This window comes from Pagrus major, chromosome 22 (genome assembly GCF_040436345.1).
Source record: "Pagrus major chromosome 22, Pma_NU_1.0".
In the NCBI taxonomy this organism is placed as follows: domain Eukaryota; kingdom Metazoa; phylum Chordata; class Actinopteri; order Spariformes; family Sparidae; genus Pagrus; species Pagrus major.
This window is the reverse complement of record NC_133236.1, coordinates 24,110,703-24,123,373: the sequence shown is the minus strand read 5'-3', so window position 1 is coordinate 24,123,373 and position 12,671 is coordinate 24,110,703. Positions and strand designations below refer to the sequence as shown.

At 41.4% G+C, this 12,671-nt stretch overlaps 1 protein-coding gene across 4 annotated transcripts in view; it reads right to left on the bottom strand.

Moving 5' to 3' along the window:
• Positions 1-8,405, bottom strand: part of epb41l2 (erythrocyte membrane protein band 4.1 like 2) — a 49,577-nt gene extending 41,172 nt beyond the window's left edge. For 3 of the 4 annotated variants that reach the window (XM_073492692.1, XM_073492694.1, XM_073492695.1), the window contains exon 1: positions 8,264-8,344. The gene's annotated coding sequence lies outside the window, so the exon portion shown is untranslated. Of the gene's footprint in view, positions 1-8,263 lie in introns of all 4 variants that reach the window. The other variant, XM_073492693.1, reaches the window with a different exon arrangement.
• Between the last annotated feature and the right edge of the window lie 4,266 nt (positions 8,406-12,671).

The following is a 12,671-nucleotide window of genomic DNA, read 5'->3' as shown; positions in this document are numbered from 1 at the left end:
GTTAGCTTGTATTTTTCTGTTTAGTAAGGAATATAGAATTAAGAGTATTTCCTTTCTTGAGATATTGTTGAGTTTATTTTGTTTAATCATTACGCTAACAGGTGGCATATGTCGACTAGACAACATTAAATTTAATTTTGCATTATTGGTAAGAAATGTGAAACACACTTGTGAGAATTGGATGGATGGTTAAAGTAGAGAGAAAATGGAACAAAAAATGTTGATGTAAGAAAACAAATGTATCATGAATCCTATGTCCGAGCATTATAAGTCTCTCTCTTTCTCTGTGTGTGAGAATAATGGGTCAGCTCATAACTACTATTGTTAGCTGCTAAACTCCCCTATTCAGCGATTAAAGCAGTCAGGCGCGAGTGCCCTGTCTGTGTGAATGTGTGAGCGACTGTGTGTGTGCGTGTGTGTGTGAGAGAGAGAGAGAGAGACAAAGAGTGAAAGTATGGGTGGGTCACACGAGTGCACATGAGATACAGTTTGCTATGAGTGTGTGTGTGAGGCAACTAAAAAGACCGAAAAGGAGAGAGGGAGAGAGCAGGCATTAGCTGGGAGGAGAGGAAGAGCGGGTGAGCGAAAGAGAAGACAACGAAACTCATGGGGAGCATGCACACAGCTCAACGTACTCTCTCCCCAGGGTAGAAGTGGGTGTGGTGTTACTATGGCGACGTACATCCCATAGAGGGCGGTGACAACAGGTGCTTTGGCAAAACAAATGACTTCATGAGCATCGAGGCTCATTATTACAGCTATCACGTGTTGCAATTTGATGCAACATCCAACAATGAAAGAATGTTTGAACCGACAAGCCTCAGGGAGAACTCTCTATCGCATCTTATGTTCACTTCACATTAATTCAGAGTACATCACAAGTATTAGTGTAAGTACAAGGGCAAAGTATGTCCAATGTTGTATGTTTTCAGATAAAGTACCTAAAAAAGGTACATGTGAGAATTGGAGGACTAGCTGGTTAACATGCTAACTTCAGTAGATGTCTCTGCAACACAATACATGGGCATCTTTGTCATAATGTCAAAACTGATATTTCTTCACATTCCGTTCGTAATGTTTAAATGTTTTAAAGTAAACTCTCAGCCCAGCTGTGTTTAGCCCTGTTAGCTGTTAGTCCCGTTAATCAAACACACACACAGTCTGCTGCCCACCGGCTGCTAACAGCTCACTAGCTTTACTATTTTACAGTGTAACCCCTGTTGACTAGGAAGTTCCCTACGTCCTTTCAGTTTTAATGCATCATATTTTTCATAGGTCTCCTGCCTGGTAGCCAACCAATGATATCAACTACAGTAACAGCATGAAACATATGCTCTGGTAACGCTCGGTTCAGTTTGTATAACTACAGTATCGCTCAGAAAATGAAAAACATAAATACATACACAAATCCCTCCTGAAGATGATATCTGTTTGTCCCCAACACATTTCTATCTCTCCTGGTAGAGTTAGGCTTGAGCGCTGCTTTTAAGGCTGTGAACATGTAATTGCTTGAATATGTGTTAGGTGTGGACATGCACCTATACAATCTATAGCTGCATCAGCAAATATCATGTCATGTTGAAAGTGCGGCCAGTAACACTGCAATGATGCAATAGGGAAAGTCCGACACACACCAACTCACAGCTGCCTGCAATCCATTTTCTAACTACTAACCCTTAAACCTTAACTCTAAAATTAGACATTCCCCTTGTGAACGCCATAAGATGTCCTCATTTTCAGAACATCATCCTGTTTTCTCAATCACTGCGAGGACATGTTGCCTCTAATGTCCGGAGACACACATCATCATGTGAAATATGTTGCAGCAACCGCCTCTTCACTGGCGTCAGGTCAGTGAGATGACCAGACAGATGATTCAAGCGGCTGGTATCTGTTAATCCCAGACCAGTGACCTCCGGCCCCTAACCAGGAAACAGGAAGCATGATGAAGGGGGCAACTTCAAACTCTTCTCCTGTTTCACTCGGTTAATCTCCCATCCGTCCATCTTTATCTTTGAATCTCATTTTTATCCACGCATGCGTGTCAATATCTGTCTCTCTCTTATTAGGAACCTGTCACCATAAAAACAGGAAAGGACCAGAGTGCAAAACATCCGTACAATCATGTTAAGTATCTCCGTCCCTGAACATTTGTGCTCTCTGACTGATCAGAATAGAAACTCCCACAGTTTTTTGACTTTTTCCTCACACATCAGCTACACCATTACATGCTGAACAGGCACATAGAGAGCCAAAGTACCACCATTTCTCCTAGTTAGCTTCTGTTCAACTAACTTCTGTAACTTAATAGGTATTTTTATTGTGGGTTTCTTTATTCAGTCAGTTTGAAATGATCAAACGGGCCAAAACTCCTGAACCATCTATCATAAAATCAAATATCTTTTAGATGTACAACAAAGATGTCTTCATCCCTTGGACCTCCCTTGTCTCAGCCCACCCGCTCACCAATGAATATTTGTGACCTGTGGGAAACAGTGTTAATGCCCGTGCTTTCTGTCTGTCTGAACCTCCTCCACACACACAAACACAGTTCACTGGGTTCTTTACACTCTTTCCAAAATGTTTCACAAACTTCAGAGATTCCCAAAAGGCTGCTAATGAGAACAAGTTAGCTGGTCTGCACTCCCACTAAACCCTCTTGCCCCAGACACTCCTCTCCTCTCACTTCCTTTTCCTCCCCTCATCCCTTCCTCTTTATCGCTCGGCCCTGGTAGCCCAACTCCTGTGCTCTCACCCCTCCTCTCTTCTCTTCTCAAGCACTTCCCTGACTCTTTTATTGTCAGCCAATGAATGAACGGTCAAAACATGATGAATGACGAAATTTAATGAATGGTTAAAATAATTAAATGATGAATGACCTAATCCATCAATCAATCAGTGAAAGAATGAATGACCTAATAAAATTAAGAAAATCTTTTGTTTTACCAGATGCCATCTGACGGCAGACTAAAAGGCACAATTCACCATGAATAATGTAGACACAAACTAGAAACCTTAGGATTGTTGCTCATATTAAAACAATCTCGAAAAATACTTCAGGTTGTGTTTCTGAAATTCATAATGGGCATTTTTCCATAGGCAAAATGATAAAATTAATTAAAATGATCTGAGGATTAACCGATAATGAAAATAACTTTTAGCTGATACCCTTAGTGAAACCCTTACCCTTAGAGTATTTTTTTTTTCTCTCGCAAAGATGCTTAAGGGATCATGACCCACATGATCGCTAAGAGAAAATGACACTTGTTGATCACATGGAAACAACCCTTTCATCTCTCCTGGTTTGCTTGACATTCTGAACTTGTGCCAATGATTTGTCACCCCACTATAAAGGATGTTTAGATCAAATATCAGTATTTACAGCACAACATTATCCATTTTTCTGCTCATATAAACCTCAGAGCCAACATTTCCTCGTGCTGCTCCCTAAGATGTGGCATTTTAAAAAGATGAAGGCTCTGCCCCGTCCTTCCATGCTCTGTTCAGCCTCTCTCTGTGAGAATGTGACCCTATGCTGATTAATCTGTTTTTAACTATGTCTGGACCTCTGCCAAAGCCACAGGCCCACGCTCTCTCTCTTGTTTTTTATTCTATCGCTTCTTTCAGAGCTGGACACTTGCTGGGGAAGGCAGTTTGCCCTCTCTTTCTCCCTCTGTGATGTAAAATGTTCCCCTTCAACACAAGGATTTTCTTTTCTCCTCTAATGGACCCTCTTATTTAACAAAACAACATGACTCTACTAATCTAATAACTCTATTCTTATTGTTTCTATTAAGCTTGTTGATTCAATGCAATTAAGATCAGACCAATACTTAGATGCTATTACAAAGACAGCCTTTTTCTATTCTACTCTTTACCCTGGCCCTCTTACCTCCCTCTCCCTTTTTGTCCATCACACACCTCCTCTACATCTCTATCCCCCTTTCACTCTCTCTACCTCACCCTCTCACCCGCCCTCCTTCCATCCCTCCCTCCCTCCGTCCCTCCCCTCCCTCACTGTCTCTGTAATAAGCTGAACATTGCATTACAGTTTCCATTCATCCATGCCTCTCTGATCTTCTCTGCGTGAATGCGAGTCCCGCGGTGCCTGCTGGCCAAGCACCTCTGAAAGCTAGAGGCTAATACTCTGCCGGTCACGGCTGACTGCTACACTGTAGGATACGTCCACCTTAGTAATTGTTGTGACTGTCCCAGTGTCACTACAATCCTGGAGGAGATGAAAGCCTTCAATTGTGATTTGGATTTACAGAATTAAACCACTTTGACAGACTAGAAGAGGGCGATATAATGCACTAATCCACACTGTAACCAACTGGGAATGTTGCCATTTTGATTTTTTGTTTATTATTATTCAAAGAGAAGTGTCTGTGACACCTTAAAGGAGAATAAAGTTTTCTTTTCTTAAAAACACAATCAGTACTTGTCATTCAATCCGATGTTGGACAGTAGGGCTATATATGTATGTGCCTGAGTTGATGTGACGTGTTTTGCTTCTGTTGAACCGACAGGGTCTGGATGAAAACACACACACACACACACACACACACACACACACACACACACACACACACACACACACACACACACACACACACACACACACACACACACACACACACACACAAGGGATGTTCCCATAGCCTTTCCGAATGGTTAAGCAATATTTCTCACTCTCTCTGTCGCTCTCAGCCAGCCTCTCTTCCTCTCTGCTCGCTTCTGTATCCCTTCCTTTCTCCTTTTGTCACTCCATCTCTGGTTTCCCATTTTCCTATTTTTAAACTTGGCTTTCTACCCCTCAAAAGGAGACAAGAGTGGAAGCAAGTACAAGCAGAGTGGAGTACATGCATTTGTAGTTTTCTTGTTAACTAACGCAGCAGTGATGACACATTAAAAACAATTACAAGTTCTAAAATATTATGATATTGAGAGCAAATTAAAAAAATATATTGCTCGCCTTCTAGCTAACCCAGAGCTAGTTCCAGCTACGTTTAATGAGCAGATTCTCCCACCAGAACAACCAATTAGGGCTTCTCTCATTAGTGGGTTTGACAGAGCCGCCACTGTTCTACACATCCTGAGAGTCTGAGAATGAACATTGCCCCGATGATTTCCCTTACAGACTGCCAGACAAAGACTTTATGTTGAGTAGTAAATGTTCCAATACACGTTCTCTATGTATCATGAAATCTTTAACCCAAACCGAAGTGGATTTTCTCGTACTTGACTGCAAGTGCACCTTCATGTGCTGCTATACTAAATGACCTGAAGACCTGTAACACAATACCACACAATAGCACTGCAGAAAATAATACCAATGTGAAGCATGTGATGTTTGATAGCTGCTAAGACTATTTAAAGAGTGGTGTTAAATTTACTCTGGTGATTTCTGCATCTTCAGTTCTGTGATGTTGTTGTACTGCATTGGTTTACTTTTCTCTGCTCACTAACGGATCAGTGAGGAACACATTTAATGTCATAAGACCTGGATAGAAATCTTAATAAGTCTGTGTAAGATGAAGTAGTAATTGCATTTTTAATAAACAACGAAACAGAAGTCTCCACAAAAATGATCAGGTGGGTAGCTCTGAGGATCGTTCCCTCGTTAATGGAGGTGGAGGGCTGTGTGGCTGGATGCATGATGACCCCGTTATGTAATATGTTCAATTCCACAGGGTTTCCGCTCATCTCTTAGAGAGGTTTAGGTTTGTGCAGAAAGATTATAGTGTTATCATCCATTTTCAAACAGATATAGAGATGGACTCACAAACACAAAGACCTTTACATAGAGAATTTAGCATGACATTTATTTATGTATGTATGTAAAACCGCCTGTTGTCTAGTTCATGCCCATCACGAGAGATTAAATCGTGCAAAGAAAGCCTAGATGCCCACATGCAAAATACTCAAACATCACTAAAGTCCATGACATTGTCCCTGCCCTGATGTCCTCCATTTTTATCTAACCTACCTTTCCTTTCCCCCAGAGGAGAGGAGAATACAAGAAAGCTGAAGGCACCAAAGCGGAGTGCTGATTAAGGTGATGAGTAGTTGGCCCAACACACAACCACACACAGACACACACACACACACACACACAGGCAGACTAATATTAGGGCTATGCTATTAATGATTACCCTTAAATCCAACTCTAACCATCTGCCTGTGTTGTTCTGAGTTATGATAATGTTGCAGGCAGCACACATCACACTTAGTTATATTGATAAAGCCAAGTATGTTTGCTCAAAAAGAGCCAAATATAACAGAAAAGGCTTGAGAAGTAGCCACCTCAAGTAAGCCTGACTGATGTCTGCAGACATTGGTTTTATTTATCAAAACTCAATTAGATTGATGTAATAGATGTGCTTGCCGGTGGACACTGACTTTTTACACGTCAGCACAGCCTATACGCAGTCTAGTCTGTCGGTCAGTTTGTCGGCCTCTCTGTATGACTATCTGTGTGTGAACTAGCTGAACCCTCGCCATCTGTCAAACACAGCATGACTTCTAGTAAGGCTCAGTGTGGGAAACACACACACACATGTAAAGTAATGCACACACAGTTCTAATAGTAGTAAGACCACGATGAGAAAGTAAGACACGTCTGAACAGAAACAAAGCAGTCAAATGCAGGTGCAAATGCTGACTTTTGACGGTTTAAAATCCACCTTTGAGCCATTAAAAACAATCCTTTACCACAAAAATGTGTCGTAATTACATGATCACATTCAAGCTGCAGCTATGAATGGATTAGTTGTGACTGTTTTTAGAATCGATTCATTGGTTTGAGTCATTTTTTAAGGGGAAAAAAGTACAAATTCATCAATTCATCAAGTTTCTTCACCCCTCTATGACAGTAAGCTGAATATCTTTGTGTTGTGGAGAAAACAAGACATTTGAGGACTTCAATTTTGGCTTCATGAAACACTGAATGACATTTCTCACTTGTTTCCGGCATTTTATAGACCACACAACAATTCGATTCATCAAGAAAAATGATCAACAGATTAATCAACAATGAAACAGGCGCTAGAATTTAAAAACAGTTTCATTGATGATTTGAGGCACCTGAAAAGTAAAACTTTTTTAGAAAACAACCCAAAATGGAAATAATTGCTTTCTTTTCTCTGTTTCACGTATCTACTGATTGAAAAGCGTCTTTTCTGGATGACGGTCAGACTGCAAAAATACTTTACAACATTGGTTTGTGGCTCTCAAAAGTTTACACGGGCGAGGTCCTCACCAAATTACGTTTAAATAATTGATAAAGTACGAAACAGACTGATTGCTAATGGCTCACAATATTCACAAAGTACTGTTGTGGTGGATGCTTTTATTTCACCAGTATATCACAGCTTTTTTTTAATGCAGTCAAACCAAACATCCTTGTAAATCCCTTGCCAGCATAAAACCACATTGAACTAATCCCCTGAAACTAGTAAAACAACGTGCTGCAGTGTTGCTGCTGCTGCCGGAGGAGGCACCAGGGAACCGACCCACGAACACCACCGCTACACCTCCACTTATATTTACTCATTAAAACCTGCTTAAACGAAACGCTGTCGTTGATTTCAACAGATTGATGCTCGTACTACTTGTTAACGCGGTGGCAGAAAGAAGCAACACGACCGACCTGGATGTCGGGACAGTCTGTAACGTTACGGTGCGTTACGTTACGTTACGTTACGTTACGTTACGTTAGCATGAGAAGAAGAAGCGACCGCCAACGTTAAATCATCGTGAACTCAACCGTTAGCGGTGGACTTCACCTACACCAGGAAATAAGAGCAGCAACAGTAACTCAGCGGGGTCTTTTCATTTATAAAACACTTTTAAAACATGTCAGTAAACGCTGGTTTCGGCTATGCTAAGCGTTCCCGTGAGACATTTGATGCTAGCAGCCGTGTGAGACGCAGCGGGACATGAGAGTAGTGTAGCTAGGTGATGATAACAGGGATACCGGGGAGGAAGAGAGGCGCCATGAAGCGCCGCTTTACACCGAAGGTATGACTTCAAAACTCCAGATAACGGATTTGAGAGGGAAGCGTGACCATTTCAAAAAAAAAAAAAAAAAAAAAGCTGCTCCCATTCAACGTTACCGTGTCGGTCGGTGCAGGTTGAGCACCCACAGCTGCATTTATCGACATTAGATAAACGCTAAAATATCCGAAAAAGCATCGAACCGACCGCAGTCGCAAAATCACGTGATTTAAAAGGAGGGGGGGGTGTAAGGATTAAACGTTACCTGTTGTGATTTCCAACGATGCGTGTGGGGGAACTTTTTCCAAACGTGGCCTCTCACTCTGTCCTCCTCCACAAAAATACCGTACGTCCCCTCTCCCTCAGCCTCCAAAAATCTCCACTACAGTCCACACACCGAAAATCTGGCCGAGGCGCAAGGCAGACGTGTCCATCATCACCGAGCCCCGCCCCATACAGTGTAAAAACATCTTTTGGCCGTTTCCCATTGGCTCGGAGGAGTTACAGTATTAGATCTCGAGATGTGATTGGACGCCCGCGCTGTCCGTTCGCGTCAGAGGGCCGGTCGATGCAGATGTGGCAGTGGCAGTGTGGCGAGGTAGCTCCCTCTAGAGGTCGGATGGGATCACTGCTTTTCGACCATGATTACTACCATTGGATTTTTAACTCACACATTAATATATTTTTAAGAAGTGGATACCAATATTTATATTTCTAAATAAATATCCTTACATTGGATAATATTTTTTGCCAGAATAATCGAAAATTAATGGATTTTTATACCAAATAATTGCTTCTAATACCAAGGCTATGGCCACCTGTTCAGGACAATTCCTCTTGAAAAGCTATTTTCTCATTCATATATTAGTTTTTCATTTTAATTTTACCTGTCTTGGTGACTGAAAGAAGTTTGTTTTGCCTGCCTACCATATTTTCTCAGCCAGTTCTTAACTTTAGATTCCTCCAACAGACATCCCTTCAGAACATTGCTCATACATCTCTACGTTATATTTTGTTGCACAAACAAATGCAGTTTAATCCTACCTGATGCCAACCCTGCCTGTGAGAAACACTGCACTAACAGTGCAGTATAAGAATGCAACTGATTGATTATGTTGATTATGTCTTCCACACTCAGCTATTCCTTCTCTTCTCGACTCATCCTTACTCATACATATGCACACGCAAAGGACATTCACTGGTCATTACATAACATAAGGCATGGCTACTGCCACTGCACAAAGACACACACACACACACACCTCTTATACTGTATATATACGGACACCCACACCCAGATTAGAGAAGCTCAAGTAATTGGCTTATAGTGTAAGGCAGCGTGGAGATTTGACATCTACAAGAGAGGAGGAGTAAACAACCACATAAGAACAACATAAATGTGTTATAAACAACTGTAGGAGAAAGTTGAACGAGTGAAGTATTGATAATTAAGGCATTTTGTGACAACAACTGGCAACGGAAAAGGACTGTTTGAGTCAGTCACCAAATTGGACTGGAAGGCAGGTAGGGTGTGTTTCAGTGGACTCACCATTAGCAGAGCAGCATGGATCCAGCGGAGGAGCACAGCAGGCCAGTGGAGCGTGCACACACACAAACGCAGAGGGACAGAACATCACAATGACAGTTGCACACCTCAGACATAGTCGAAAATCAAGATCACATGCAAATGCATTACATAACATTGATTCTATTGGCTGTTGGTCAGTTACAGCTATGCGACCTCTGCAGTATGATGAGGCAAAAAGTGGCACAGCTGATTCACCCATGACCATGAGAAAAAACAACAACACACAGTAGATCTTCGCTGTGGCGTGACCACGGCAAACAGTCATTTTATTGACATAACATCCACATGTTTTGATAGGGAAAGGAAACACACCCACACTGGAAACATCTAATCACACAAATAATAAAGGGATAATTGAATTAAAGTCACCGCCTATGTCCCTAAAGTCATCAACGCTTCAGACTCACCAGCCCTCAAATTGAATCATCCTGACTGTAACCGGCTGAGGAGGAAGCACACAGAACAGCTTGACCTTTGGATCGTAATAAGAATACAGGGTGCCTCGAGGGTAACATCACTTCATTAATACTGAAAATGTGTTAGCTATGACAGCTTAACTACCATTCTCGATAGTAAAAGCCAAGAGAAAAAAATATATTGTAGAATTTGCTGAATAAGTAGTAACAGACATATATATTTTTTAAACCTGTTTGACTTCACACTATCACATAAACGTATCCCTGGAGGAGGCTCATGGTTTTCTCGACCCTCTGTCAGTTTATTTTACCATCCATTCCCAAGATATAATATTAACAACACTGGTAAAGTCGCAGTGAGGTCACATTAGCTGCTCCCCCATGCTTTCTTAGATCTCTGATGACACACAAGAAATGACAAGAAAGTCAGAAAAGTGTACCTGATTGTCAAAGGTCCCATATTGCAGAAATAGTTCCCACATTGAGGTCACGACAGTCAGAAGTCTTGACTCTAAACCTAATCAGCCTGACTTGATGTAAGGTGTCTCTTCCTCTGCCAGGACTCTCCACCTCCTCTTCTGCCCTACAGATACCTCCAAGTGCACACACTGTCTTTGCCGTATGCTGAATGCCTATAGCTCACAGTACAGAGCTGATCAACTACACAACCAACAGACTGTGCTCGTGTCCATATGCTAAACACGCTTGGCAGAAAACACAGTGTCCATAGAGCCGGCCAGCTACAGGAGGCTAACTGTTCAGTTTCCCATGCAGGCATGAGATCAAGCCGGTACGGATTCTCTGGAGGATTAGTGGCGAGCTCTTCTGAGGAGAATTACCCTGACACAGCCATCTGGACAGCATAACATTGCCCACTGGACCAACTACAGTCCAGCAATTTCTGTAGCTACCCTGATCGCCCAGTCATCCTTCAACCCTGACCTGACATACAGCAAATCATTCAACGCTGTAAACTATCCATTCAGGGGGTACACGATGAATGAAAGCATGCTTAAATTGAATTGCTGCATTTTATTTTTTGACCTTTTTTGTCATGTTTGATGCTGATTGTGAAAAAGTGATGTATTTAATTTTAAGCACTCTTGTGATTAAAAGGTGCAATATGTAAAACCACGTGTGAAATTCATACTCAAAACACACAGCAGGCAGCATATCACCAGAGAAACTACTAACTACTGCTAACTGTAGTTGCCCATAGCTAGTTAGCTCAGTTAGCCATGCAGCTAGAGGTTTGGACCAGGAGCTCGGGACCAGGGAAATGTTAGTATAATCATAGTTGGGCTGGAGCTAGCCGGTTAGCATGCTAACATCAGTAGATATCTCTGCAGCACCAGACATAGACATCATAATGTCAAAACCGCTATTTATACATTCTGTTGATAATTTTAGTTTGATTTTTTTTTCCATTTTCAACTGAAATTCTTCCACGCTGCCCCTTTAAGTGACATTTAAAGGGTTAAAAGCCATATTGTAATTTACAGAAGTTGTAAGTAAGAAGTAGTTATTCTGTAGTCTGAGGTTTATGATGACATTTAGAGATTGTGGTATAATATTCAAATATTAGAAGGCTGCAGTGCAGTTACAGTTAGGAGGTCAGTTGATGATGTTATCAACATTGCAATATCAAAATTACAGGAGCTGCATTGTGGTGCTACAGAGATGCTCCGGCCTACATATTATACTCTTATACTTACGTAGAACAGAAATACACAGAAACTTTTTGTGGATCTGCTAATTTTTCCGTCATTTCACTTCTAATAAACATCACAATGGCAAACTTTGTGAGCTGTAATGTGACCATATTTTCTGGAAATAAATAATAATTAAAAAAAATTCATATGGATGCGCTTACACAAGCACCGGTACACACCCAGCCTGAGGACATGCACAGGCCTTTAACCCCTGCACTCAAAACATATTACAACAACACAATGCACACTATATACAGCACACACACATAGACACACACACACACACACCCACATTGAATTGTATTTTACCTGACAACCAGTCGATAATCTGCTGCTTGACTGGAGTATTTCTTCGTATGACTTCACTTCTCTCACTCTTTCTGTCTTCTCGTGTGTCTAACAAATACCAAGACTTTGAACAAATACTTCACACCTGTTTGTTTTATGTAATGTTAAACACCAGCTCCCTCCCTCTCCCTCTCCCTCGCTCTCGCTCTCTTCCTCTTACACCTCATTGTGTGTGTGTTGTAACCCTAGACTCCAGGATCAGGTGTCAGCTAAGGAGGAGAGGAAAAGACAGAACGATTATTAAAGCGAAAAACAACCGGATGGACAGACGGAGACAAAGACAGACTGATAGTCACGAAGATAAAGAATACAGTGGACTGAGAGAGTCATAGAGAAATATCTCTCGCAGTAAAAGGGACTGAGTGATAAAATGTAAAACGTGTTCTTCAGTCATCACTACGCATGTGCTACAGGATTAACTGTTAATTTCATTTTATTTGCTTAAAGGGGCACTATGTAGTTTTGTAGAAGAAATTCAAACTCAGAATTGTAACATTTACAATGTTAATTAGGTAATAAAAACAACATAACTGAATAAACAAGCTGTTCTCAGAGGGAAATAAGGTCCCCAGAACACTGTTTGAAGCTAGAGAGGACAAGAATCTGAGC